The following is a 14,951-nucleotide window of genomic DNA, read 5'->3' as shown; positions in this document are numbered from 1 at the left end:
CCAGTAGCTGCAAGTGGAGGAGTGGGGAATCAAACCCGGTTCTCCCAGATAAGAGTCTGCACACTTAACCACTGCACCAAACTGGCTCTCTTACACCAAACTGGCTCTCTTACACCAATAAGGAAGACTTTGCAGAGGAAAACAAGGGCAAACCACCTCTGCTTCTCACTTGCCTTGAAAGCCCCTTGCTGGTGTTGCCATAAATTGGCTGTGACTTGACCATACTTTATACACACACACATTATTGAAATCAGCTTACATCATTCTCCTCTCCTCTGTTTTATGCTCACAACAATCCTGTGAGGTAGGTTAGGCTGAGAGATTGTGCCTGGCCCAAGGTCACCCAAGTAAGCTTCCATGGCATGAGTTGGAATTCAGACCTGAGTCCCCCAAATCCCAGTTCGACACTCATAACCACTACATCACAGTGCCACACATTCTACCACACAACCATAACTCCTTCACATCCAATGCTAAGGCAAATGTAACTAAAGCATTCTTGACAGATGTTTCTCCAGCATTTCCAGAGAGCTGCCATGCCCTTTTCAGCCAGGGCCTTCTCGGTGGCAGCACCAGAACGCTGGAACGCTCTCCCAGAGGCCATAAGGGCCTGCGGAATTTGTCTACATTCCTCAGGGCCTGTAAGACCAAATTGTTCTGACAGGCCATCTACATTTAACCGAGAGAGAGTTACCACTGGACATCATATAGAGCACCATGCAGAGTACCGATGGTCACCATCAAACTTTCAGAACCGCTATACTGTACTGTATTAATACAGCACCATGAAATGTTTCAGATAATTTAAATATGTAATTATGTTTTATTGGTTTTTAATGGAAGTAATGTGATGTTGTGAGCCGCCCTGAGTCCACTTGCGGAGAGGGCGGGATATAAGCTTAACGTAATAAATAATAAATAAATTTCACCTATAAATACTACTGAGAATCGTTTCCATGAAATAGCAAATAGGTAGGTTGGTGTTGGAAAACACTTGAGACTTTGGGGGTGGATCTGGGAAAGCATGGGGCTTGGGGAGGGGAGGGAAGGGACCTCAGCAGGGTATAATACCATAGAGTCCACCCTTCAAAGCAGCCATTTTCTCCAGGGGCACTATCTCTGCCAGCTGGAGATCAGTTGTGAAAGCCCCTCCCACCTGGAGGCTGGCAACCATACATAGATTGCCTTCAGCCTTCTCCCTTCAGATCTAATAGCCTTCTGCTTTGGACTGGACCAGCTTGACCAGCTTTATGGAAAACTGGATGGAGAGCTCTGTTCCTGAAAATTTCATCCCAGCTAGACACAGAAAGCTAGATATTTTGTCATTCAATGAAACAAGCACACACATATAAAATAAAAATGTGTAACAAAGATTTAAAAAGAAATTAAAAATTAAATCCAAACCAAAAATGGAAAAAACAAAACTGCACTACACCCCAGTACAAAGAATAGTGGCAGTGAAACTTCGTGCTCACCAAATGCATGGGAGGCTTCATACATTGCATTGTAGTCATGTGAAGTAAGCAGAGTTTAAACAGCGGCCAACAGGACACGGCCTATCAGTCCCAGTCAAAATTGTGGCATCACAGAAAATCTGACCAGGTTAGGCAATGCCTAAGCAAGAAGTTCATATCCATGAACCAGCAGGATAAGCAAGAAAGTTCAATGTGGCTAGAATGATGGCTCGAGAGACAGAATGCAATAGAGAATTATCATGCCCATTTTAAATTAAATGGCTTAAGTTCACTCAACTCCGCATTACACTGTGGTTGCTGTCAGTGAGTTAGTGTGAGCTAGCTCACAATTTTTTTGCCTCCAGCTCACACATTTTTGTCTCAGTTCAGGAAAAATGGCCCTGGAGCAAACTAATTTATGCAATAGATCACAACTTTAATGCCAATAGCTCACAGAATAGAATTTTTCCTCACAAGACTCCACAGGTTAGAAGGAACATTGGCTGCTGTTGCTGTATATCTGGTTACATGCAGAGAGGTAGAAGGAAGAACTCTGAAGTCCGTGAGTTTGCAGAAACCCAACTAAGTTGGATATAAAACATGTAAGTGGAGAAGATTATTTCTTTTCATGAGCTGAACTAGCTGGGCCAATGGAAACTTTGTTCAGTGTACATTCAGGCTGCCAAGAAAGCTCATCCCCATGACCTTCCATGTAGCCAGAGAAATACAGAAATACCTTTGATCCCTCTGTAGATGGTTCCAAATTCCCACACTTCCCTGGGGCCTCTAGTGCTGGCATGCCAAAGCTGCATTGCTTTCACGTAAGCAAATACTAAGCTCAGGTTCAGACATAAGACTCCTTTGCAGTCGTTCATATATTACCATCCTGATTTTTAAAAAGTGGAGAAGGGGAGAAATAAATCAAATCTGTATGCCCAACAATCTCCAGAAGAAATGTATCTTAATTTACATATGTGGGGTGCGTGACATACCTCTCCAACATGCCCTGAAGATTATTTCCATGAAGTCAACTTCAAAGTCAGGTCTAAAAGAAGTTTCAACATGAAGAGGACCTTTCTGGTGCATGCAGGTGCAGTGCCATGGAAACTGGTGCTCAGTTAACCAAAATAGATGGGAGTACTCTGAGGAAATCTAGAAGTCAAACTGAGTTAATGTCTGAATTTGCTGCATCTTGACAACTTCCTTTCTTGGCTGTCTTCCATTTTCTACATTCTACCACTCAGCTTATACGTAGCGTTACCAGATCCAGGTTGGGAAACTCCTGGAGATTTGGGGTAGAGCCCAGGGAGGACAGGGACCTCAGTGGGGTACAATGCCATATAGTCCACCCCCCCCCCCAAGTATCCTTTTTCTCCAAGGGAACTGAGCTCTAGAAATGAGCTATAATTCCAGGAGATCCCCAAGCTCCATCTGTCGACTGGTATCCCTACTTGTAACCAACCATCAAGGGGCTGAAATCTAACACAAAGGGGAAATATGCCTAAATCTGCATTTTTGTGGCCACTGTGTTCAGCCTACAAAATCATATTGTTAAACTCTTACTGAAGATACCACAAGTGTTCCACCCCAAGGTATTTCAGATTTTTAATCTTGGTAATATGGTAGACATTCATGTCACTGTTGTGTAAAGGTAATTCATGCTACAGTTGTGAAGAAGAAGATGATGATATTGGATTTATATCCTGCCCTATACTCTGAATCTCAGAGCGGTTTACAAGCTTCTTTACCTTCCCCTCCCCCACAACAGACACCCTGTGAGGTAGGTGGGGCTAAGAGAGCTCTTACAGCAGCTGTCCTTTCAAGGATAACTCCTACGAAAGCTATGGCTGACCCAAGGCCATCCAGCAGGTACAAGTGGAGCAGTGGGGAATCAAACCCGGTTCTCTCAGATAAGAGTCCACACACTTAACCACTACACCAAACTGGCTACCACTTAACCACTACACCAAACTGCCAAGAAAACATAGCTAAGAAGTGTCCCTTTATATCTGTTGTGGCCCCTGTCTTATGGAAGGGCCTGCCTGAGGAGGCCAGGAAGGCTCCTACAACTCTGTCATTATTTAAGCTGTATAAAACAGAATTGTTCAGAACAGCATTTTTATAAAGGCAAGGAGACTGTAGCCCATGCCAGTGTCTGTGGTATGAATTAACTATTTGTTGTATGTACTATCCTGCTCTTGCTGAATTGTTTTGTAGTTCCATTTTCTCAATCATCTGGCATACCATGCCTTCTAATTATTTGGAGTCCTAGTCCTATTGCATTGCTTATTAGATCTTGTTCCTTGATCGTGTCATTTGACTCCATGTAATCCACCTTGAGTCTCAGTAAGAAAGGTGGACTATAAATTAGTAAAATAAATCTTCCTCCTAGTACACATTAAAATCACCAAGGCCACCAATTCTTTTCTAAGAAGGTGAAAGTGACCCTAAATAGTACTTTCAATTGCTTGAAAAAAAAATCCATAGGATTAACTAAAGAAAAACTACCATGAAGTGAAAGCTAATGCAGTTTCCAATTTAGCTGAGAGCACGGAAGGGAACTCTAGTGAATGTAGATTCCTGCCTCCCCCTTCCATGGCCCAGGGGATAGCCTAAGTGCCTTGGAAAAGCATTTCCTTAGACAATTCGTCAAGATTAAAGTGACAGTGAAAATCCATTTCCTCCCTTGGTTTCTGCTCCGAACCCGCTGAAGTCAATAGAAGTCTGGGACAGATCTTCAGTGGAAGAGTTTTCCCTCGCCTTTGGGATTTCACAGGCAGGACAGAAAACACTTGGGTGGGAGGCAGAGGCTGCTTAGTTCAACCGTGCTATAAACACAGATGGAGCTGATGGGAACTGAGAATGGAGGTAAGGTGCAAGAAATAACCACAGGACGCACAATGTAAAATCTCGCACCTTCTTAATCCTTTGGTTCTCCCTCTTGCATCTGGAAACTCATCAGATAAACACTTGGTGCTCAGCCCAGATCAGTCAGACATGCTGGGGTGTATCTCAACAATTTTTCATTTGGCTTTCTTCTTAATCCCTCCATTCAGGGCAACAAAATGGAACATGTTAGGCTGACTCATTTATTTCGCCGCAGAAATGTTTTATTCCCGGTATAATTAAAAACCTGTCCCTGTAAGCAGTGCTTAATCAGATGTGCAAATTGTCAAGATCCTCAGGCTTTTTCCACATGTGACCAAACATAGTTACATTCAGGGCATTGAAACATGCCTCTCCAAAAAATGTGATCCATTCCAAAAACGCTCTGTGCATTCAGAGGAACTTCAGAGGCGCCAAGGGGCATACATCTCAAACCAGAAGGAACATTTCAGGTACAGAGCAAAAACTTTCATTGCAAGTATTAACAACAGGCAATTTTGAAAATGTACATATGATGCACCCTTCCCTTGGAGAGAGAGGTAAGGAAATATTTATTCATAAAGGAATATCCTGCATTATGTGGATGTCCAAAACACCTTGCAATCAATCAGTGCTTAAGTAATGACCGGGCTTTTTCTGTAGCAGGAACTCCTGTACTATGAGCCTTGTAAACTCTTGGAGGATTGGCTACATCAGGCATGTGTGGCCTAATATGCAAAGGAGTTCCTGCTACAAAAAAAAGTCCTGAGTAATCTAGGGTGGCCATAATATCTGCAGGCCAGCCAGGGACACCTCGAGGAAGGAAGGAATGTGTGTGTGCGCGCGCGCGCCGCCGGAAACAGGAAGTGACATCATTTCCTGTGACATCATTTCCCCCGCGCCACCTGCCAGAAACAGGAAGTGACATCACTTCCTGTGACATCATTCCCCCCAAATGACATCATTTCCCCCAAATGCCACTGCCGGAAACAGGAAGTGACTTCACAGCACTTCCTGTGACGTCCCCAAAAATCCCCCAAATATCACCGCCGGAAACACCAAGATTATTTATAGAGAGGGAAAGGGGGAAATAAAGTTAAATAAAACTCTTTTTTTACTTTTTTCAAAGTGAGAAGACTAGAGAGAACAGGTTCCACGCTGAGAAGCCAGTCAGATTCCAGTGAGATTCCAGTGAGACTGTGCTGCATAATGCAGCCTATTTATTTTGTCCTGTTTGCTCTGTTGGCTCTATCTGCGCCACCTTCATCACTTTCGGAGTGTGGATCCCCCAGTGGGGTGGTCTCCCGACTCCCTCCGCCAGCTGTTTCTGATAGCCCTGCGCCCCCTCTTTCATTTGATATGTGTCCCGTGCGGGTGCCACCCTCCCGCCGGGAGATGCCGCAAAATGTCCCCCCTTGAGGCTTATGGCGGCAGGGCTCGGGGGAAGCGAGCTAGACTGCTGTTCTTTTGAGGGGTTATAGAGTGTTTCGAGCCCGTCCCTGTGGCATTGGTCCCATCGTTGTGGGACTCAGGGGGCCGGCGCAGCGGCCCGCCAAAGCAGCCTGTCACTAATAACACAGGTCGAGATGCAGGACAGGAACCCGGAAGTGACCGACAGGCTGCTTCAGCGGGCCGCTGAAGGGAGGGAAGGAAGGAGGGAGGGAGGGAGGGAAGGAAGGGAGGAGGGAGGGAGGGAAGGAAGGAAGGGAGGAAGGAAGAAAGGAAGGAAGGAGGGAGGGAGGAAGGAAGGAGGGAAGGAAGGAAGGAAGGAAGGAGGGAGGGAGGGAGGAAGGAGGGAGGGAGGGAAGGAAGGAAGGAGGGAGGGAGGGAGGAAGGAAGGAAGGGAGGAGGAAGGAAGGAAGGAAGGAAGGAAGGAAGGAAGGAAGGAAGGAAGGAAGGAAGGAAGGAAGGAAGGCTTCCCCCTCCCGCCAGCTGCCCCCCCCAGCTTTCGGCCCCCTCCCTCCCTGGCTGCCTGCTTACCTTCTTCCAGGGCGGGTGGCGGCCTCCCCTCCGGGCGGGCTGGCCAGGAGGTGCAGTGGCAGCTGGTGCTGCTGGCGGGGCTGGCGGCGGCTGAGGAGGAGGCGGCTGAGCCCACCGACCCGGGGCCTCCCGCTCCGGCCACCGCCACCTCCCCCCGCAGGCCTCCAGCGACCAGCGACGGCCTCTCTGCCGCCTCCCCAGCCTCCGCCACCACCGCTGGGCTGCGCGCACGGGCCTCCAGCGATGGCCTCTCCGCCGCCTCCCCGGCCTCCGCCACCGCCGCCGGGCCGCGCGGGTGGGGAAGGCGGTGAGTGAGGGAGGGAGCGTCCCCGCGCATGCGCAGAGCCCGCCACACCGCCGCCAATCGCCGTGCGCACGCGCAGGGACGCTCCCTCCCTCACTCGCCGCCTTCCCCGCCCCCGCGCGCGCGGCCTGCCGGCTCTCTGGCTGGCTAAACCAGGATCTCTAATGGTCCTGGTATAGCCAGCCCGGGAGGCGGGAATTGGGTGCCAGAATCGGGACTTTCCCGGGCAACCGGGACGATCTGGCCACCCTAGTAGCTTCTTTGGTCATGTCCACTGTGTGTGTCATTACTAATGACACACACAGTGGACATGACCAAAGAAGCTAGATGTGATGTCCAAATGCCCAGATAAACAGACTGAGCACAATAGAACAGAGAAAACCTGATGGGAATGGATCACTTTTCAAATCCCCTGGAACAGTGCTAACAATGGGGTCTTGCTAACTTCTTCTGGCAACACATGCTATAGTACTGATTAGGCTGGTTTTGGTTACAACCAAAACCACACAAGTTCATGCAGTGGATGCCCATGCTTGGAGAGGGCAGTCTCGAGTGCCTAATCCTTCTGTGCAATTGCCAACACTGTGCCTACACATGGAGGACCTGGTGAGGAACGTTCAGCTGATTGTGAGGAACGTTCAGAACGCAGCATCCCTGATCACAAGGAAGAAGTATACATGTATACCTATATGTGTAGAAAAAATCCTGATGTGCTGGTGATCAATCACATGGGGGTGCAGAGCTGGCCAGCATATGATTGAGCCAGCGATCACTCAGTGGTAGGGAGCTGAGCCAGCATTCTCACGCCCACTCTCCCTCTCTGGGCAATGCCTGAATGTGCAGAAGAATTGTGGTGTGCTCTGGGGTTCTGTGAAAGAGGGTTAAATTGGTGCCCATGTTCATATAGTGATTATTCTACTATAGCGGGGGTGGCCACGCTGGCTGGGGCTGATGGGAGTTGTAGGCAAAAAATATCTAGAGAGCTACCATTGGCCACCCCTGTAGTATAGAAATGTAGGCATTCCAAAATGACAAGTAAAAACACGAACAGTTACCAATTGCCTTAAGTTTCCCCCTCATCTGGTTAGATAAGAATTAAGACAGGCAGTAAGATTGTTCTTTGACAGTGCATAACAAAATTAGATTTACTAACTAAAAATGATGGGCTAGATGAGAAAATCAACTTGCTTCCTTCTTCCTTCCCATTTCCACATGGATAACTTCAATAAATCCTCTTAAACTGTGGGTTTTATAGAAATAAAGCTTCTCCATAAAACCAGTCAGACTTTCTGTATGAACCGGCAGGAACTGGGAAAATGCAATTTGATTCATAGCTGAACCATGAACCAAAATGAACCAGGAGGCCAGTTCACGGACCAAACTAGTTTGTGGTACATAGCCTCGCAAGCCCCATTGAAAGGGACAGCATGAACTGTTAACCTCCATTCCAATGTGCATTGAGGAATGTGTGCATTGGTCTTAAAGATGCCATGGGACTCAAATTTTGTTCTACTGCTTCAAACCAACATGGCTGCTCACCTGGATCTATCAAGAAGAAAACCATTTTGAGTTTTTACAGGTAGCTACAAAAGTAGTTAAGGATGTTGGGAACTGAAGCTGGGCCTGAGATTTAGTAGTAAAAGTCCTTTCTCTACCTGATACCCTAGAGGGATGTTGCCAAGTCAGTGTTAAGTTGTTAGATGAACCAATGACTGTGACTGCTTTTTTTAAGGCAGTTTCATGTGTTCAAAGGTAGAGTCTTTCCCCATTGTTGCCCTAGCATGGGGTCCTCAGAAGCTTACTGGCTTTGAGCATGAAGGTTTCACTTAATCATCATGAATAATAGTTCCTGATAGATTTATTCTCCATTAATTTGTCTAGCCTTCTTTTTAAAGCCAGCTACACTGGTGGGCACTAGTGAATTATGAATTATTTGTTGTGAGAAAAATGCTTTTCTCTGTCCCAAGTCTACAGCTCATTCATTTCAATTTCCTGCATTAAGAGCTAGGGAGAAGAAGTTCTCTCTATCCATTTTCTCCGCACCATTCATATAATTTTATACATATCATGTTCCTCTTCACAACATTCTCATAGGCTAGTATTTGGAATATTTAGCATTGATCTTCATTGCCCCTGTGCAAGTTTATGCTGATAAAGGAATATTAGTCTATGTTCTGAATTCTGAACCTTTCGTACAGGATCTCAGCATTGTATGCTAGTTTTCACTTAACAGATATGCCTTTACATTTAAGAATCAAGGGAACAGCATTTCATATTTCTTTATTTGAGTCTGCATAAAACCATTCTTCTTCAAGATCCTGCATTTTAAAAACCCACCATTTTAAAAGGGAATTCTTAACAATAATTATGCTTCCTTTTTGGAGAACATTTGCAGCAGAATTGGATGATTTGGGGTGGGGTACAAATGTATTAACCTTTTTAAAAATACTTCCCAGTCTATGAACAGGCTCTTCTTGTCTTCAGTAAGTAGACAAATTGAGTTGGCTAAGTGTCAGAATCTCATCACAATCACTATGTGATTGGAAACTGGTTCTTCCCTAATCCTTGTTAGCAGAGTCTTGCTTTTAAGTAGCTGTCTTGGAGACTGGTATTCCCCAAACCTCTATGATTAGGGCATATTTATTTTTTGCAGGGTTTTCCCACATTTTTGGTCACTTCTGGCTCCATATTGCTTTTGTTTATCCCATGATTTCTGCACACATTTTTTCGTTTTGAGTTTTCACTCCCCTCCTCACTGATTTTTTCCTGTTCCTTTGAGACCGTTTTAACCCCCATGTTTTTCTGGAAGCCAATTCAGAGTTGGCTTTTCCCTCATGCATAAAGTTTCTGGTGGTTTTCTTGGTCTCACCCACTTCACACATGAAGCTGCCTTATACTGAATCAGACCCATGATTAATCAAGGACAGTATTGCCAAGTCAGACTTGCAGTGGCTCTCCAGGGTCTCAGGTTTTCACATCACATATTGTCTGGTCTTTTTTTAACTGGAGATTCTGAGGACTGAACCTTGGACCTTCTGCATGCAAAGCAGAGGCTCTTCCACTGAGTCATGCCCCCCACAAGCTCATTGTTTGATAATTGGACTGCTGTGGACAAACCACCCCCAATCCTCCCCCCTACAAGGGAAAGGGCTAGAAACTTTTTAAAAAGAAAGAAATTAAAGCTGGAAATTCAGAGAACCTCCTAAGTCTATGGTTACAATGTTCCAGCAATATTTCAATATTTTAATGCCTTTTAAAGAAAATGTGCATTTGTGGGGGTACTACCAATGACACCACCAATGATGACAGCACCTTCACTTGAAAATCCTCCTTACTGAAGGCACATGTGCAATAAAACAAATTGACTCCACATCTATGAAAATGTAGCAGGAGGGCAGACATGTGGAAAAACCATGCTGAAAACAATTCCAATGCTTGTGGATCCACTCCCAAGGAAATCAGCAGTAAAGTTGAGTGTGCAGAAAAGCCCTTGGTCCCATTCAGCATCATTGCAAATAGTTCCTCAAATCTGATAATAATAGGATAAAAAACAGAGACCCATATAGGAAAGAAATGGCTCATAAATTGGAGAAGGGGAGGCCCTGGACAGGACTGCAAAAAGAGAAAAAGATGCCACAATCAAGCGACTTGAGGAAACATTACATTAGTAACTGCACCCAATGGCACATGACAGAAAGCAGCAATGGTTAGAGTGATGAATGACAGCTCAAGAGATCCAGTTTCATATCTCCAGCCAGCTCATGGCTCATTGGGCCAGTCATTCTCTCTCAGCCAAACCTAATCTACAAAGGAGTTGGAGAGATTAAATGGAGGCCAGAACCATTATGAGATATGAGGTCCTTGAAGAAAGGGAGGATATAAACTAATAAATTGAATATATATTTTTCTTTCTTTTGTTGATACCCCACCTTTCTCCCTAATGGGGACCCAAAGTCACTGACGACATCCTCCCCTTTTCTGTTTTATCCTCAAAACAACCCTGTGAAGGAAGTTAGGCCAAGAAGCTCTGACTGGCCAAAGTTCACTCAGTGAGCTTTCATTGCACAAGTGGGGATTTGAACCTTAAGTCTCCCAGATCCTAGTTGGACACTCTAACCCGGGGTGGGGAACAGTGGCTCTCCAGATGTTTTTTGCCTACAGCTCCCATCAGCCCCAGCCATTGGCCATGCTGGCTGGGGCTGATGGGAGTTGTAGGCAAAAAACATCTGGAGAGCCACTGTTCCCCACCCCTGCTCTAACCACAAACCACAGTGGTGTGGTACTTTCTGCCCTAAAACTGAAATGAAATATTTGATTTATCTCTCACCAATATATAAATGTTATTTATTTAGTAAAATGTAATAAGTGATTTAAAATTTTAAAAAGATATGTATTTTCTGCATATCTCTGTCAACCCAGATGGGAAAGCCATTTTGTCTGAGGACCTAGATTCGGGGTCTCCCAAAGCATTCTCATGATGAACTTCTAAATCATCATATAACGTTAAGGTTATTTGCTTCTGCTAACAAGAATTTACCCAACAGAGCAGCAGTATGCTGCCCATAAAGGGAACAACATAGCTTTTATTCCACCCCAGAAGCATGTGCCATTTTTCTTCAATAAATACAGCTAGAATTCATCTGCAGATTTATTTTGTTCCATAACTTTCCATAGTTGCGTTGTGCATTTTATTTGTGCATTTCATTCCCCTCGTCAGCTTTGGTTTCTACAGAGGTCTCTTGACACAGTCTCTGCTACAGTTTCATGATGCTTCTTCCTTGACACTTTTTCCTCCCCTTTGGATTCTTGAAAGCTAGTTCAACTACTTTTTCTCCTGAGCTCGGTTGTTCTTTTTCTTACATAAATTACTCTTATCAAACAATGACAGTCTGGTGAGGGAAACTATTTCAGAGGTACTAACATTTTAGAAGCTCAAAGGAGGACACCACAAAACCTAAACAGAGAAAATACATAACACATCCATAAACATGCACAAGTTTTCAGCATGTGGGAGATGGATGGTAGTGGTTCAGATACATTGGTAGTAGAATGAAGGGAACAGATATACTGGATATATGATTTGGCTCAGAAGGACAAACACAAAGGTAATAGTTTAGATCACTCGGAGAGTTTCCACTGACATAATTTTTATCGGCTGTCTACAACGGTCTCATTCCCCCTCCCACTGCAGTGTTCATTGGGTTAACAACTATGCTACACTGCACTACACTACAAAAATAACTTAATAACCATTAATTTTTCATGAATTCTAAGAAGCTTGGGAATCATGGTGTGGTGAGGACAGGGCATTCTGTTGTGTATCTCTAACCCTACTTCCAAAACAACTGTTTTCAAGATTCCCTAGAAATACAGGGTAAATACTAGGTGGTTACAGTGTTGGCCTAAGACTCCAAGATCCCAGGTTCAAATCCCCACTTAGGTAGAAAGTTCATTGGGTGACTGTGATCAACCACTCAGCTTAACCTACCATAGAATGCTGTGAATGTAGAAATGAAGGGGAGAATCAGGTATGCCACCTTGAGTTGCTGGTGGCGGAGGGAGATTAAAAACATAACAACATGAAGGATTTAATATTCCAACGACAGTCAGATGAAGAGTCACAGACACATGAAGCTGCTATATACTGAATCAGACCATTGGTCCTTCAAGATCAGTATTGTCTACTGCAGCAGCAGCTCTCCAGGAGGTCCTTCAAGAATTGAATCTCCGACAGCCTGCCGCCTCGCGGCTAGGCTGGAGGTGATCTTTTGCCTCCCTGGAGGGAGAGCGGATCATGAAGCGCGCATTAGGCGCGTCTTTTCGGGGGCGGGGCTTAAGTGTGCCTTTAGAAGTCTCCGCCCCCTCTAACTCAGTCCCTCGACAATCAGTTGGATGGGTGCCTTTTGCTGAGACGTGTGTCTGGTGACTGGGCCCTCTGGAGTGGGCCTCCCTGCTGGGCCTGCCTGACACACAGCTCCGGCTAGGGGGCCGAATCTCTCGCCTGCGAAAAAGGCAGGGGAGCAGTCTGTGGAGACCCCTGGTCCTGACCTGGCCGCAGTTCTGGTTGCCCTTGCCGTTAGGTTATTTAATAAAGTGGCCCATAGTTTTTACCAACTCACTTGTGTCCGCCTCTTTATTCCGACTTGGGGGGCAAAGGGAAGAACAGGATTACATTTTGAGCAGCAGCATTCAGGCAGTATTATTTTTTGCTGTCGTCATAGCCAACTTAAAGTGACCCTGCAGGGTTTTTAAGGCAAGAGATGTTCAATGGTGACTTGCCATTGCCTGCTTTTTCATAGCATGTACATTCTGCTATAATCAACTCTGAGATACTCTGCACATGATCATCTGTGACTCACTGATACTAAATGAACACAGACAACAATAGTTTTTGGACCGTGAACATGCTTATATTACATATTACAATATTAAATGTTGGGCCTCATTCTAGAAAAGTAGATCTTTGAGAATGAAATACAGATCGAGCAAAGCATGCCAAATAAAATTAAGGAATGCTTCAGACACAAGACTTCACAAAAGATGAAACATCTAAATCCACTTCAACTCTAAAGTCACATTCAATTGTATGAATTGCTAAAAAGTTTCCTATATTCAGTCAGCATGGCTAATTCTCCTTCATGTCTATCCAAGACTCCCTCCCCATCTCATCCTAAAATCAGCAGCAAAAGAAAACAATATGCCACTGACATCCTTCTAAAAAAAAGGGATGGCAGCTAGCCACCAGAAGGCCATTGTCTTCCTAGTGATATACTGAATGGCAGAAATTGGTTGAGTGCGCAAAAAACAAACAACCCCCCCCCCCCAGGATTTTTTGGGGTTTTGTATATTGAACCCCCAAAATATCGTGATATCCCAATATTCCTGAATCCCAAATTCCAAGCATGGTATTGAGATTCAGGAAATATTTGGGAAATCTGAATTTTCTGTCCTAGATCCATCATAATGAAGGCTCAAAAGGGCATTTAAAGGGATCACAGTCCCTTTAAATGCCTTCCAGGTGAACTTGCCACAGTTTGGCTGGGGCTGGCTCTTTTTGCAGGTTGTTATAAATCAAACTGCAAAAGGAGCCAGCCCAGGATCAGCCAGGTTGGTGAGACCTGTGACACCTTGGCTGGGGCTGGCTGTTCTTGCAGCTTGGTGTAAACTAAATGGAACCTTTGTGTTTGGAGGTAGTATGCCTCCGAATGCCATTTGCTTGGGAACAGCAGCAGGGGGAAGGCTTTTGATTCAGTGCTACTTCTTGGGGGTTTCAAGGAATTTTGGTTGGCTTGGCAAACATCATGATGGACCATTAGTTTGATCAAGCTGGGCTTTTATGTTCAGATATGCCTCCAATTTCTTCCAAAAGAGTCTGGTGAAAGATTCTTCTAGGATTTGGTTGGAAGGAAGGGCAATACACACACATTATTTAAACCTCACTGTTGGAGAGAAAGACAAGTCAGGGACTGTGGGCATGATACAAACACTAGTGTGGCAAGCTGTTCAAAGAATAAATTGGTTTTAAGCGGCAGGGCCAAAGATGTAGAAGTGAGGCAATTAAGACAACTTTCTTCATGAGTCCGTCAGTTTCCTTTGATCCAGATAAATTTGGGAGTAGAGTCCCAAATCTTATCATTGGCTGGGTCCAGACCAGCTCTTTAAGCCAATAAAGGGATGGCTCCCAGATGGATCAATAAATCAAACAAGCACAAATGCTTCCTGTCCTGCTCCCATATGCACCCTGTCCTTAGGCGTCTGAGATGGCTCAAAAAGTGACTACTTCCAAAGTGGTAGCAAATTTTTGTGCCACATGGCATCTGCCTTTCTGGTGTCTGAACGCCACAATGCGCAAACGAGGCACATTGTCGGTATAAACCCGCCAGGCTGCCCCAAGCTGCTTCCAGCTTTTTCTTTTAAATATATATATATATATATATATATATATATATATATATATATATATATATATATATATATATATATATATATATATATATATATATATATATTGCTTCCAAGCTCATAGGTGCATGACCAATAAATGAATGGAAAATAAGAAACCCAAACGAAGCTACAGGGATGGTGCGCAACAGCTGTCTGACCATGTTGAAGCATGTCCCCCATGGGATACAGGCACTTTGTGGAGGAGCTTGTGGACAGGTTTCCACCACTCCATTTTGAGCCAGCCCAATTTGGGATGCCTCCGTTGCGCCCCAAGCTGCTGGTCTGGATGCAGCCATTATTACTCTTTCTTCACACAATAAGGAGCCCTTTGAGATGAGTAGATAATGAAGTGTATTTCCAAGCAGAGCTCACATTTGAATGGGCTGTGTCATCTGTTTACAGAT

This window comes from Heteronotia binoei, chromosome 10 (assembly GCF_032191835.1).
Source record: "Heteronotia binoei isolate CCM8104 ecotype False Entrance Well chromosome 10, APGP_CSIRO_Hbin_v1, whole genome shotgun sequence".
In the NCBI taxonomy this organism is placed as follows: Eukaryota; Metazoa; Chordata; class Lepidosauria; order Squamata; family Gekkonidae; genus Heteronotia; species Heteronotia binoei.
Note: the sequence above shows the minus strand (reverse complement) of the source record.